This window comes from Varanus komodoensis, unplaced genomic scaffold (assembly GCF_004798865.1).
Source record: "Varanus komodoensis strain SLA01 unplaced genomic scaffold, ASM479886v1 scaffold13_3, whole genome shotgun sequence".
Taxonomy (NCBI): domain Eukaryota; kingdom Metazoa; phylum Chordata; class Lepidosauria; order Squamata; family Varanidae; genus Varanus; species Varanus komodoensis.
In genome coordinates this window covers 17,694,055-17,709,983 of record NW_025335409.1, presented here as the reverse complement: position 1 = coordinate 17,709,983, position 15,929 = coordinate 17,694,055, and the positions used below count along the sequence as shown (strand labels likewise).

Here is a 15,929-nt window from a genome sequence, read left to right as displayed (position 1 = left end):
GGAGCAGGGCCTCTGCTGCAGATCTTAATGGGCAGGTGGGCATGTAGGGGAAAAGATGTTCCTTTAGGTATCCTGGTCCCAAGCCAATTAGGGCTTTATGGATCAAAACCGGTACCTTAAATTGGGCCCGGGCTTCAATTGGAAGCCAGTGAAGAACTTTGTAGGAAACTCCCAGAGCAAAAGGTAAGAACTGTAATGGAAGAATGCTGATATGTGCACTAAAGGAAGGATTTTCTTATAGCCAAGTAATGTCCAACTAATTTTGGCTAAGAAAACCAGATCAATATCAGATCGATCTGGCAGCAGATCAATACAGTGGGTCTACCGGTGAATAAGTATAAAGCATAAGTATAAAGCAACAAAAGGAAGTTAAGGAACCACGTGGGTGGTAGTGGAAGCTGACTGCCCTCTTCCCAGATTTTTCACGCTGTGCAGCATTTTATTTCTCCTTTATTTCTCGAGGAAGAAGTCCGAAACAGGACATATGCCTTGTGAGGAAATGGCTGGAATGGAGCAATTTCTGGGGAGAAGACTCCTCGTCCTCAACCTCCCTCTCTGTTCCATCACTTCATATAGACCCAAGGGGACAAAGTTCCATCAGTGTTCTCATCTGATGTTTAGGCCTGGCCCCGTGAGCTGGAGTATCTTTGTTAAACGCTCACGAGGAGAAACCATTTGGCCTCCAGAGAAACTGCTCTGCAAGTGCATTCCACAATCTGATATTTATTATGTATGTATGTATATATACACACACACACACCTGCCATGCTGGCCCATAAGACTGCAATGTCCAGAGATGGGAAATACTTTTCATAGGATCAATCAAGTGTCTCAAGAAATTAGCTGTGCTACAGATATGCCTCCATATGCACGTTTATGCAGCCAGTTTAATTGTTGCAGCTAAGCATACCAACAGTAGTTGGATACTTTGATTTCATACAATGTTTCATTCACAATTTGTTTACAGAGTCAATTGATGTCGAATAAACCATTGCCAGAAGTAACTAGGAATAGCAGTAAGCCAGAAGAGTTAAGCATGTTTTATACAGCAAGGTAGGTTAGTTGGGTACTATGCTATGTTCAAAAACTATGGGCCCATGTCCTATTTATTCTATGCTATAATACTTTCTTATAGCAAATAAGTACCTGCTTCTTAGTGTCCAAGATTAGGCAGAATCAGGCTAAATACTATAGGAAGTTGTTATTATTGTTAACATGCTGTCAGGTCTTCCCCACAGTGACCCTGTGAATGAAAGCCTTCCAAAATATCCTCTCTTTTGCAACCCTGCTCAGGTTTTCTGTATTCAAGGCTGTGGTTTCCCTAAAGGCATCAACCCATCTCAAATTTGGTCTTCCTGTCCATCTTCTGCCTTTGACTTCCCCTAGCATTCTTGTCTTCTCCAGTGAGTCTTGCCTTCTCAAGATATGCTCAAAGCACAACAGCCTCAGTTTTATCATTTCTGCTTCTGGGAAAAGTTCTGGATTTATATGATCTAGGACCCACTAGTTCATCTTTCTGTGATCCCAGGATGCTGAGAGGCAGTATGTCACAGAATACCAGTTGTTGGATAATACAAGAAGTATGATATTATTGTTGCTGCAACATTATTGTCGTTGGTTTTTCTATATCAGACAATCACCGATTTCCTCTGGGCAGTTTACACGAGAATGCTGTGGAATTTAGGTGGGAAGGGCACTAGAGCATCCATGTCCTGCTTGTTATCTTGTCATGATCATCTGGTTGGCCACTGTGTGAACAGAATATAGGCCAGCAGAAGGTCTGATCCAGCACAGCTTTTCTTATGTTTTAAATACTACAATAGGTCTGTAGCAGCCATAACACACTCTGAGCTTCCCTAGTGATGCAATACCTTGGATCCATTTGAACTGCAGAGGCTGCAAAGTGTGTTTGCCATTGTTTCACCAGATTGGGGACCTACATTCTGGGAGAGTGGTTTGAAGGATCCAGTTCTGGCAAAAAGGAAAAGCATCAGCAGTTTCCCTTTTTTCCTACCTTCTCTGCAAAGCCTTCCAAAAAATAAATAACTACTAATAAAAGCAGTGAATTCTTTTACATGCAAAACCACATATTGACTTTACACTTTCTTCTTGGCTCTGTGTAATGAAGTTGGTCAGCTTTAATTTGTCCTTGAAGAGGGCAAATTGAAGCAATGTGTATTGTGTTAACGATATGCGCTACCTTTACAGCTATTCTTCATATTAATGGAGAACATATTATTTTCCTGCTTTATTACAACTTGTGAAACATTTGTAGCACCACTCCAACATTAGTATTACAAAAAACACAAGGCTGCTGCCAGAAATGGCAACACCATGTCACTTCCAACTTCTCCTCTGCAAAGTCCAGCTGAATTTATCTCATGTCCCACCATGATTACAATCTAAATTTTCCATTTCCTGATGCACATCATTGACTGCCTTGAGGAAATGCATGTCATAGTGATAGTAGGAAGTCCAGCAACAGAGAGAACAGGAGGAATAGAAAACAATCGTGACATTTTTTGTGGTGGTGCTATATTCTTTGTAGCATGTACACCTTCATTTTCAGCAAATCCCCCCAGGAAAAATGGGAATGTCAAATTCAAAAATTGCACAAATGTTTTCCATCTCTCTGCTGGTACCTAGCACACTCCCTGCCTGACCAGTCTGCTAGTTGGGCAGACAGTTAAACCTGGAACAAGTTCCTCTGCAACACAAAGGGTGGAGACAATAAAGTACTCATTTGCAGCACTTGACACATGGTTTGTATTTTAGGTGTAATCACATAGTCTACTTTAAAAAAAGGCTGTTGCGAGCTTGCTAATAAATGTTGGTTGTAGAAAGTACTGCAAACAGTAAAATACTTCCAGGTTTCAGTGGTGGTGCCATGTTTGCAACATGTTTCGGTGGACTTATAAAAAGGTATAATTATTGAGTAGCGGCTTTGGAAAATAATCAATGCCATTTGCCATTAAGGTACAACAACCCTTTTTCATTTCCTTTTTGAAAAGCATAAAGGAAACCATGCAGACATTTCATGATTCCAGCTAAAAATACCCAAGGGAAAGGAAAACCCCCAGCAGTTCTACAAAGTTAATACTGCAGGCTGTGCTTTCAATTCTTCCAGCAAGTTGGGAGGCTTCTAAAAACTCTATTGTAAGGCAAAGATTTCATCTCCAAAGAAGGGTCTTGGTGTGCAAACAGCATCTGGTGCTTCCTTTAGGGATTATGTGGCCATCCGCTTTCCTTTTCTATTGGTGTTTTGTCTCCATCATTCCTTGGTGTGGTTTTGAGCTTTTTTTGTTCAAGCATTGATTACATGATAAGTGACAGCTCTATTGACCTTTCTGTTGTGATTCATCCAACCATAATCCACTGAGCCTCCTCACCTTCAGTGTGGAGCAAACAACATCCAACTTTTCTGCTTTTGGTCTTCCATGAGCAAGGAAAAATTGATGCAGCCATTCCCAACATGATTCATGTTGTGAAATGATTTGTATCTGATCCAAAGGGAAGCACTGGGAACATATTCTGCTTGTCTTCCCACAATTTTGATGGCAGCATGAAGATCCAGCATCTTGCACCTTAGTGCCAGATTCCATGTTTTCCTACCTACTTACCTGGGCATGAATCCATAAATATGGTAGCTAAACAAGACCACATGGATGGCAAGGAAAGAAAGATGCAGGGACAATGGTGAAGGGGAAGAAATTTAAAGGGAGGAAAACTCATCGGAGAGGCTCATTGGAGAGGCTTATGTGGTCTGCAAACCACCTATTTAAAGCAGAGAAGCTCTTACTGCAAATGTCTTAAGTTCTCCTATCTTATAAAAAGAGCTAGAAGTGCAATCTGATTGGGATGCCTGTAATCCTCTGAACTCAGATGATAGGCATCCTATGCAAAGCAGAAGTTGCTGCCTTTGGCTTTGGGGTGTGTGTGTGTGTGAAAGGAGGCTGTGATACTACCAGGATGTATCACAACTTGGCAACATCAATCTCCTTCCCATCCCAAAACCCTTCTCCAAGGTGAAGCAGCCAGTACAATTTTTCCATGCCATCTGTGGGGTGGCGGTAATGGTGGTTAGGTTTAGCCGAATGCATACCCCACTGCCCTTATCCCCAGGCCATGAGGGCAGAGCGATTTTCCAGCTCTGTAGCTAGGAAGCTGAAAAATTCTGTAGCCAAATAGAGGCTGTCTAGCATCCATAGGAGTGTTCTGCCTGAGGAATAAATTCCAAGCCATTCCCTTTTACATCATCCATTCTGTATACTTGACTGCTTTTCCCAGCAATAAATTGGCTTCTGCAAACCCACTAGTTAATTCATTACATAAACACGCAGGGAAGGAATGATTGAAATGATCTGGTTGAAAAGGGGCCTTCAAGGTAACGATTAAATAGGTAGGTAACCTTCAGCAACTTTACTGTAATCATACTGATCTGTGACATGCATCGTTACCTTGCACTTTGATACAAAGTACTTTAACATAAGTGTTGGTTGCAATGTAATTATTAGGGTCTGTGTGTAACTGATATGAAGATTTCATTTGTAGAGTGCATTCGCCTGTGCTGATGAATGATAAACTCACAAGAGGTTTTTCCTCTGGGGTACATCACAAGATTCCAGAGTTATCTGTTAACTAAAAGATAGCTGGGTTTTGAATCCAGGAATGCCTACATTTTGAGAAAACAAAAGCCAACAAGGTTTCTCCATAGTCTGAGAAAACATCATTAGAGCAACCATTTATCTGCTAGTAACCAGCTTCAAGCTGCACTGAGACATTCGGCACTTAGGCCAAAGCAAAACAAACCTGTGCGTTGGTAACTATTTACCTCAAGAACTATGACAAGGGAATATCCCCAAGTTAAATGATAGGCTGCAATGCATTTTGTAAAGACATGATCTGGCTTTGCCGGGGAACCCTTCAAAAAGACTGTTCCTCCTTCAAATATCTTCCATCAGCTCAGCCCGGGAACTAACCTCTCTTTAGTTCCTTCTGTGACACACTCACTGCTGGCACCATGTTGGTAGCCCATGAAGCTCCCACAACCCACTACTTTCCAACCAACATTTGCAAAATCACCATCCTGCAGCATATAACAGTCTCAATCAAACAATTAAAGAGATTTCAGACTAGGCCCATATGATGGAGAAAAATCAATATTTTTATAGCCACTGGCAATTATACCTTTGAGGCTATAATGTGACATGTCTGCCACAACTCAAAACCATTGTTTCCTTCCACTAAACCTTTAAAGGCTTTCTTGACAAGATATTTGTGAGGCGTTCTCAAACGGAAAGCAGGTGCTTCCTTTAGCAGCACCAATTGCATGTCAAATATATGGACTATGTATGTATCAAGGTCAGTCAGGTTACTCTGCCTTTGTGGCATGACCCTGGAAATTATATAATTCAACTACAATACTGATCTCCCAAATTACGTATCTCATAACCCATCAATTTTTCTTTATCTTATTGCACTTAAACAAAAATCATTCCATTCTATCTCCAGTTCATTTCCACAATTAAAGCTGCCCATATATTGAATCACTATCTTTTCATTAAAGCATTTTTTTAACAGATGGTGCAGGGGGGGGGAGGTGTTTTTTTCTCTGCAGATCAAAGAGTTCTGTCAGGCTTCGTAAGGTGTGCAGATGAAACTTTGCATATGTTGTACAAGAACAAGACTGGGATAGTGTTTTCAATTACTTTCTCTGGTCTGAAGTGATAGTGCTGAGTTTTCTGGCTACTAAAGAAAACCAAGGTGAATCTCTATGGGGTAGAGAGACCCTTCATGCAATATATTTCTTGGAAAAGGAAAGCCAAGGGAAAATTCCAATGATTCTGGAATTAAAACATTTAAACAAAATTTCTTGGGAATTATTTCCTCACTCCTATGGCATTGCCTTAGCATCTGTAGTCAATCGATTTGTAAATCTGTATTCAGTCAGATTTTTCAGCTTGACACTGCCAAATCAATCTGGAAGTGGCTTTCTAAAACTCTGAGGTACCAACTCATTCCTGACATGTTACCTGAGATTCTGTACCTGGAAATGCTAGTGAGAATCTTTGGCACCTTGCTAAGTATGTGACCTGTCTATGACTTGTAGCAGATCACACTTCTAACAGCATGGGGTTTTTGTATGCAGAAATCTTAATATTTTTGCCACCGCTTCTAAAAGGCCTTTTCCTAGCATTAAAAGGAGGCAAGGGAACTTAATAGGAGCCTGCCTATGGAGTCAATCATGTTATCATCATGGAAAAGCTATCATGCAACATCATGAGGTAACCATAAAGTTGTCTATTAGTTTCCTAGAAGTAACACTAAATATTGCCCAACTGATGGGATAGTTAAAATCCAAATCGCGAAGGAGCAAGCTTTCCAGCGCTAGTGATAATGGTGACTACAATCCATGATGCTAAATTCATGCTAAACCACTCCTCTGTTGTGAAGAAAAGAGAGAGATATAGAAGCAAGAACTGGTGAGTGCTTGTCTCTTCTCTCGTGGTTACTATGGTGCATAAAAGAGGTGTAGGAAGTGGATGGACAAGCGTTACACTTGAAGGGATTTTTTTTCCAGAAAGCAGCAAAGAATTGCTGTCCTCTTCAATGCCATGTGCTTTCACCGTGTAGCTATTATTATCTATGAGACATCTTTGACTCTAGCGGAGCAGCCAAGCAAGGACTATGCACAATGTGTGGTCGAAGTGAAAAAGTGATCTAGCCCAGGGGATGTGGGTGTCCTGACATATGAATCTGTTTTCATGGCACTGTCTCCTCCCCCTCCTCTCTTTTCCTCTTCACCAGCCTGGATAAAAGTTTTCCCACAGTTCTGGAGCTTGTTTCTTTGAACCTAATGAGTATGTTGACGGGCTTTAGTTTCTCATTCATGGAAGTCATTCAGCTGTGGCGTACTGTATATAGCTTGTAGCTGCAATCGACAAGCATTTCTTAGAAATGGAGAGTTGGAGAGTAATATAAGTTAAGAAAACAATGGTGGCCGCCAAAGGATGCCTGTTCATAGAACTTGCTCTTTCAAATGAAGAACACAATCTTTCCTTTTTGTTTCACTGCCTTATATTGAATGGATTATTTACCTGATCTTTGGCGTATATTTTGTTCGTTCGCATACTAATGAAATGCCATTTGTCTGGATGAATTCAGGTCTATACGGCCCATAGTTTTGTGTCACCCACCAGTGATACTATTTCCTTTTTCTAGCCCAGGAACCCAATTAAATGCCACACACACTCTGCACTGGTATGCAAATAAGGGTATTCCCTCTGGAGGGATAAGGAAGAGCCGAACCCACCAGACGCCTTTCATTTCACACCAGGAGTCAGGACAAAGTGGCAAGACACACAAGGCTGTGTATAGATATACAGTGTCTCGCTTGGGGTCTCATAGCTTGCCTGCAGTGTATTTCCTACACAAGCCTTCCCCATCTTGATGGCCTTCAGAGGCAATTGGACCACAACTCCCAGAATTCCTATCCAGCAGGGCCATTGACTGGGAATTCTAGGTGTTGCAGTTCAAACATGTCAGGAAGGCACAATGTTGGGGAAGGCTGTCCTACACCACAGAGGTGGCTTATTTAAAAAGGGAGTTCTGGATACATCGAGTTCCACTGGTGCAAATAGGCAATGGAAGAGTTTGCCCACCCAGCATTTGCCTCTCCTAGGCTGAACTCTGCCAATCCAGCAGTTTGTTTGGGGTTCGTGAGATTCGGTGCTATTTAGAAATGTGAAGTACCTTCTGCTGCTCTTGTTTTTTCAGCTGAACCATTTGCCCCTCTAAAGAAATCATTCTGCTGTTGACAGCTTTCCTGTTTGCCTACTTGCCCACCCAGCAATCAGTGCTCTGCCTTCGCTCTACTCCTTATGGCTTTATTGCCCACTTTCGACCTTCTGGATTGCCACCACTGGGAAAAAACAATTGCTAGTCCATGCTAAGCACTGCTAACCTTGCCAAGAACCAACCAAAGCAAACCCACAAGCTCCAGACACCGTGCAGCATAGCGCCGTTTAGCTAAGCCTTCACTGCCAGGCTTGGTTGAGCTTTACTTGTAGCAGAACAAGCCTTCATTGGAACCTCCATTCACAAAATTGCATGCTGGGGCTTCCATGTCATTTCCCTTGTGCTTTGGTAATCCCCTTGTAAAATAGCCTTTATTATTAGCTTTGTTACATCAAAGCTAGTATATGCCCTGCAAGGAACCCAGGGTGGTTTACAAGGTTCTCCTCCTCTCCATTTTATCCTCACAGCAACAAAACCCTGTGAGGTAGTTTAGACTGAGAGCCAGGGACTAGCCCAAAGTCACCCAATGAGTTTCATGACTGAGTGGGGACTAGAACCCAGATCTCCAGCATCCCAGTGCAATACTCTAAACACACTGCTGTCTTAACACATATTCGTCCTAATTTGCATAGAATAAATTCCAAAGCATGCTTTATTATCTTCCAGTATGATGCACATGAAGTGGCTATATATGAAGTAGAGGTGTGCATTTGGGTTCATTTTGAAATTGACTGTGCTTATTAACCTTTTGCTTTCTAATGGTGACACAGACATGAAATAATCATGGGCTTCAGCATAATTCATGACTGAGAGAGAGAACAAAGCAGAAAGAAACAGAAAGAGACTACAGTCCTATATGCCCGTACTCAAGCGCAAGTGAACTCAGTGGAGGTTGCTTCTGAGTAGACAAGTCCAAGACTGCTATAAATCTCTTTGTTTGTGAGGTTAAGCAAAAGCTGCTATAATGAATGGAGTGTGTATATTTTAAAAGGGAAAGTAGGCCAGTCTCTTCTGCTAGCTATAATTATGATTAGAGTCATAAATATAATGTCACAATGGTGCTTGTTCTCTAATAGCATCCTCTCTTCTTGGAACTGTTCAAATTGCCTGTTTATTGAAATGATTGGAGAGTGCCATAAATGCCACGGACAAGTACCATAAATTGGAGAAAAAGCAGGTTAGCTTGACCCCAAATGAACCCTAATATACAGTTTAAAACATCATTTGAGCAAATACTTAATTCACAAGCCAGAAGCTGGAACCTTGATATATACTGCTGCACTCACAGTGATCTTTTAGTATTTGTAAACTGAGAGTAGATCAGTCCAATTGCTCTGCAATCTGTATTATCTGATAATGCATGAAATATGACTATGAGATTGTAACACTTTATTTGGACTTCAGTAAGCCTGTAGGACAAATGCCTCTTTTCTGTAGTATTTGAGCTTTCTGGGAGACTACATTATCATTCTAAAGACTTCTCTACATGAGACATTTAACCAACCATTATAGAGCAATTGCAAAAAACAAAAAACGATTGTGTAGTTGTTCTTAGCATGTTAGAAAACAATGGCTGATTTTCCTTCTAGAAAGCACTATGAGAATTGCTGGAAAATATGGGAGAGGCTTTGAAGGAGGTGGATATCACTCAAACTTCCTTGAGTGATGCATCACAAGCATACAATGTGTGTCTTGTATAAAGAAGCTCTAAGTATAAGCTTTGAACTGGACATAGAATTTTCCCTTTTGGAAAATGCCTTCTGGATTTCGTCTAAGACAAAGCATAGGAAATCCCATTTATTGAGGACATGATAGAGCCAAACCTGAACATTTTGTGCAGGAGAAAGTAAATATGTTACATAACTTCAGAAGCAATAACTTTAGGTTTTATGTATATCATAAATCTAAGCTATTTTTCAGTACTGATCAGAGAAGACAAATTAGTTGCAATACCAACCAATCCTGCATCAGTCAGAAGCAAATGAAGGAGGTAGCAACAAATCACCAGTTAACACAAGTCACCCGACAGGAGGGATGTTAACACTGTACAAATTTACTTCAGCTAAAGATAAGTCAGAGAAAAGGGTGAGAAATTAATGCAGATTAAGGATGTTCCTAAATTTTGGTCCAGCAATAATTCTGGCTGCAATAGACTGATTTCTAGTGCTCTGCTCTCCAGTAGTAATTAGGGTCCTCTCTGTAAATGGGTGGTGTTTGATGGATTGCAACTTGTTTATTCCAGTATTATTTAAACCCCTTTGGAGCAAAACCCAGCATTCTGCTCATCCCTAACATAAATGGGCTGAACAGATGCATATCTCATTCCTTCTAGAGTGTAAGACCTTTCCCCAGCTGGGGACTTTATACAACATGCAGATGAGGATGGTGAGTTCAGTTAATATACAACCGAGCAGAAGTTTCTGTTTCTCTTGTACCCACCATTAAAGCCACCATCAAATGCTGCATAGCCTGCAAATCCAGTCACTGGAGCTGGGACACTTGTGTCATGACTGGTTGGTTACTTGGCAATAAAATTAGCTCCCCCCACCAATCACACCCTCTCTTGCTTAAACATAAGATCTGCCTGTAAAATGAAGCTGTTGTTGAGCTACCATTCTCCAATTTTGTTTGCAGGGCTCACACAGAAACATCCCATCTTTCTTATCTATATGGTGAATTGTCCCTGCCTGCAGAACCAAATAGAGTGGAGAACAGGACCTATGCCAGTTTGATGTTGATGTTCTTTCAAAATTGGAGCCTGGTGTGTGTGTATGTGGGGTAGGGGAGGCTGGCCTGGACTCCTGACATTCCCTGGACACCTCTGGGTGTCAAGACACTTCCATCTTATCTCAGTTCAAGAGCTCCAGCATGTCAATCAAATGCTGGAATGGAGCCTTGCCTAGTTTTAAGAATGAATCTCTTTCTGGCAAGAATGGATATATACTATTGTAAACATATTCAGTAGACATGGGAAGCCAATGCACCTTCCAGTGGAACCATGGTGGCCGATATGTCAAACCACGCTGGGCCCTTCATCACTGTGCAACAGATAAGCAGGGGATTGACAGACGTGTGTGGATTGGGAGTGCCAGAGTATGGGACCTGTGGAGCAGAGTGGGGGCATTAGATGCATAACCTGTTCCCATTCAACATTGCCAAGTATGGGCCAGTTCAGACATATACGTCCATTCACTGAAGCCTCAACTGATTGCCTGTCAGGCATCATGGATTTTCAAATCATACAATATCTGCTCTAAGCTTGCTCTCTAGAAGCAGTTCACACATTTGGGTGAAAGTTACCAAGTGATAGACACAGATATGTGAATTAGAACTGAGAGACTCATTCTTGATCTAAGAGAAGTTGCTAAGAAACCACCACAGTGCGAAAAGAAGAAGCTATTTATAAAGGTAACTTCCTCCCTGTTCTTATTGTTCCTTTAAAAAAAAAGCTATCCGCATTCATTCATTGATTCCAAAGATAACAAAATATGGCATCTTTTAATTACTAGAACCAGAACACATCTAAATGTAAACCGTCTCAGCATTTCTTAGGCAATTTATAATTCTGAATGTATGTGTGAGGAAATGAGAATTTCAAAATAGCTTTTCAAACCTGATGAATGGCATAGGGTTCGTTTAATGACACATAATTTATCTTGTCAGGCACATTGATGCTTCCAGCCTTTCAGTGCTAGAAACAGTTTCAACCAGTAGAATAGCAGCAGGCTGTTTCTCTCTCACACACACATACACACGCATGCACTGACACACACACGTGTGCACACACACACACACATGTGGAGAGAGAGAGAGAGAGAGAGAGAGAGAGAGAGAGATTTAATCAGTTTAGGACATGACCTAATACACGTTTAGCCAGGGGAAAAAAAGGCTTACAGCTCCCAGGATGCTCCAACAACTCTGCTGGTTTGTGACCTCCTACATTCTTATTTGTGCCTTCATATTAAAATGTTTTATAACTTCCTTTTCTCTGGTTCCATAATGTTTTCCATATTTTCACATTTCTACAAGGCTTATGTAGAAGCATTGCTGACATAACCAAGCAGAAACAATTTATTATTCTGGTCAAGCCTTCTACTCCTTTCTTATCTGCTCTAATGTGCAAAGAGAAGACAGGTAGAAATAGCCATGGAATAAAAGAAATGTGCTGAAGCCCAGGTTGATAGCCAGCATATTATGGCCACCATGTATGGGACCGATACCTGCTGCTTCCATGAATGGCAAAACCATGGTGGCTCAACTGAAGAGCTGCTGTGATCACAGAAAATATAGCAGTTTCATGGAGGTACAACCCAACCTGGAGGAACAGGTAGATGCCATATTCCTGGAAAGGATTGCGATGTGTCGTCAATATTCAGACTTGGCATATTTAACCTCAAAGAGGCCATTCCGGTGAACTACTAGAATTTGTCATTGGATGCATATAAAAATGAGGTGGTTGGCTGCTGAAGCATTGTCACTTAATATCTTCTTTCTAACAACCCCAGTCTCCTTAGAGTATATTACGGATCATTTATGCTTTACAAAGGCTTGCATCTTCAGGCAGCTTGCAGCCAACCACAAAACATGTGCCAGGAATACAGATGGGGACACATTAATTCAGCTTGCATTTTAATGGGAATCTACCTAATTTGCACTTCCTGAAGCAATATGCAACTGAAAATGCTGTCATCCTCTGGTATGCACATGTCTCCAATTTTGAAGTGCAGTTCTCCAATGCAAAATGTAAATATTGGGAAATGATGTGCACAAAATGTATATATTCATCAACATGAAATACAAAGTGTGCTATCTTAGCAGAAGCTGTTTTCAAAATGTGCATAGTAGTCCAAACTGCATGCACACGCACACATCAGGAAAAGGGCATAATAACTTTTATACATACTTACTTTTTTAATTGCAAAGTTAGGGCAACAGCATGAAATGAACTTAAGAGGGGGAAAGAGCACAGAATTGACAGATTCCTTCATCCCTGAACCAGGTACAGCCTTCAAGAGAGAAATGTCATCATTGCTTTCTGAGACTGACCCACAACCCCTCCCAGGCACGCTGAAAACCTCAGTGGTGGCTCCATTTCATGAGATCAATGATATAAGGAGGAAGAGACTGGGGTGGGAGCATCCCATTGGGTTGGGAAAGGGAGTTCCTATGGATTCACTGGATCTGGAGGCCTCAGCCTCCTTCCACAGCTCAAAAAGGAATTAGTTGAGCTCAGAAGCCCATCCAGTGCAAAATGCATTTCCAGAGGAAGGAGAGGCTAAACAGTGCCTCTGCTACTCCTCCTGGCCTGCTGGGCTCTTGCCAGCAGGACTTAGGATAATTGGGGTGTTACAACATTGTTCTTTTAGTCATTTAACCAAACGTTAATTGATTGAACACTGCAGAAATAAAGAAACAGGAGCATTCTAATCTAAACATTCATAATGTACTAGTTCTTACCACGTAATGTACAGTAAAGAGAACACTGAAGACATATAAGAGACCAAGTACAGGAGGCAGTACAGTTCTACTGAACAGTAATGGTGGAAAGATTGATGCTAGCTTCTCTCTTCTAATCTCGCTTCCCATAAATTGTTGATCATGCCTCTGGGGATGGAGGATGTTGGTGGTGGTTATCTTGCATGCTGTTAAAACTAGAAAAGTAAATGATCTCATATTTGCCATCTATCTGCAGACAGTCTTCTTGGCAAATACCCAATAATTGATTGGCATGCATCTTACTGAACTGAGTTAATTAATACGTCTATCAATTCCCAAATGGAACTCTGGAAGCAAAAATCTGTTTAATGCAGTAAGCAGATAAATACTCTTTCTGTGTGTGTGTGTGGTCCAGAAACAATTATTTCAGAAAAATGCACATTGAAATAAACATGCATTTTTAAGAGTATAAAAAGAGTTTATGCTAAACTCCCTTCCTCATAAAACTGTATGCCCAGAAGTAAGAAAAGTGACAGAAAGCTTTTTAAGGAATGAACACACTTTTTAATGGAAAGAAAGATCTTTACTTTCCTTAAATCATCAGTGAAGAAATATGGTAATTTTTCTACAAGATGGAAAGATTATTTTTAAATGATAAACTGTAACCTCATACTTTTGAATAATGATGTCTTTATTTTTTATGGCAATTTGCTACCTTAAATGTCAAATCCAAAAGGCAGCTTCCAAGTAAATATGTTTCTGACTTCAAATGATGTGAATGTAATACCAGAATTAACTGAAAAACACCTCCATAAATTAATTGTGTGTCTTCTTAGAAAATGATCGGGCAAATCTATTTTGTGGATTTGAAATGTCCTTGGATCAATAACTGCAAAAGTCACATTGTGAACATCTTCATGTGTAAGTGTAATATTATTATGCTGTGTATGATAAAAGTATAAATTAACAATTGATTAGAGAAGCTCCATTAATACACACTCATGCATGCAGGAAAGTTTAATTCTGCAGTCATTTTAGCAGAATGTGAATCAGTAGACCAGAGCTTTGACCAATGTGCAGCTGAGCATCTGGCTCCTCATCCAGATACTAATGCCATGAATGCACAATCCATGATCATTGCTTGTGGAGTGGAGGTAGACAAGCTAGACATCCACTCTGGCCCCTTGTCTCCTCCAAACTAGTGATGCCAGTTTTGTTGGACAGAATCCTGATAAGGACCATGGGCCTTTTCAGTTTGCAAACAATGGGTGCAGCATTTGGTTCTTCATGTGATTCTTAGTACAATGTGATTAGTGATCAAATCATTCACAATGCAGTGTAGTGATTTCTCCTAGGGAACCTTGGAGAGCCAGACTGAGCTTCCAGGAGGGGCAGAGCTGGCCCCAGAAGAGCTAGATTTTAACCTAAGGTCTAAATTTCCACACCCCTGTTCCAGAAGTTATTTCCCAGATCCTTTTTACTGGAGAATGCCAGGAACTGAACCTAGAAAGTTTTTCAGACAAAGTGGGTACTCTGGACCTGATTTGTCATGCAACACCATAGCTGCAAAGTGTCCTTTCAGAAGTGTCACCCACCAAGTGAGATTCCCATTGAACATCTGCCTCAGCACTGAGTAGTGTAAAGTGAGGTACTGAACCAGGGTTGTTTGAGCATGATAGATTTCTTGCCCATGTCCAGTCTAATGACTAGAATGAGCTGAATTGTGGTGGGTTGTCTGAACCTCCCTCTGTAAGACAGAACATGATTTGTGCCTTTTTAAAACCATCAGTGAAATGTACACAAGGCAACACTAAAAAACCACAAGGTTCTAGTGCAACTTGTGCAAAATCAGCCAAATTGCACAAATTGCCCAATTCTGTACAAATTGCTACAGCCATGTGACTTTTGGGTGTTTCTTTGCACAAATTTCATTTTTAGTTAAAGAAAAATGACCCAGTTGCAGCCTGTCTTAGATATGAGGGACTGAGAACTGGGTTGACTCGTGCCACAGTGTGTTGGCACTAGTGCAAGGCTAACAAACCAGAAACTGGGGTGGGGAGGATAATGAAAATCCATTTCATTATTTTACCCCCCCCCCATCAGATTCCTCATACATCCCTACATATAACCATATATTCTCCTTGCTTGGAGGTCTATATTTAAAATCTGGCTGCATTTAACTAACTGCCAGGCAAAAAAGCAGGCAGCAGAAAAATAAGTGCCACAATCCACCAAAACGTATTCTTGCAGGAAACACAATGAAACCTGTGGGAATGGTGCTGCAGCGCTGCTCCCATACAGATAAATAACTATCCAGGAGACTATGGCTAGATATGGATTTGTTTTTGTTCCCTAGAACTGTGCAAATGGAAAAGAAAGTCAAAAAGCCAGGCCTCATTTGACCCAGCACAAACCATCTATGATCCGACATGTGTGGTGATGTCTCTGCCCAAATGGGGAAAAGATGCTGTTATGTCAGACTTCACAGAGTGGGAAGCAAAACTTCAGAACAAAACTGGTGCCAGAACAAAGGTGCTGATATTATTACATGCCTTGATAGCAAGTTATCAGTCATGAACAGAGAAGGAAGAAAGAGCAACTCATTTTGTAAAGCAGACTGTGAAGCTACACTTTACAGTTTCTCTCTCTCTCTCTCTCTCTCTCTCTCTCTCTCTCTCTCTCTCTCTCTCTCTCTC

General features: G+C 41.0%; 1 protein-coding gene across 1 annotated transcript in view; it reads right to left on the bottom strand.

The window, feature by feature from the left end:
• SEMA3A (semaphorin 3A) overlaps positions 1-15,929 on the bottom strand; it is a 220,649-nt gene that overhangs the window by 93,302 nt on the left and 111,418 nt on the right. The window lies entirely within an intron of this gene.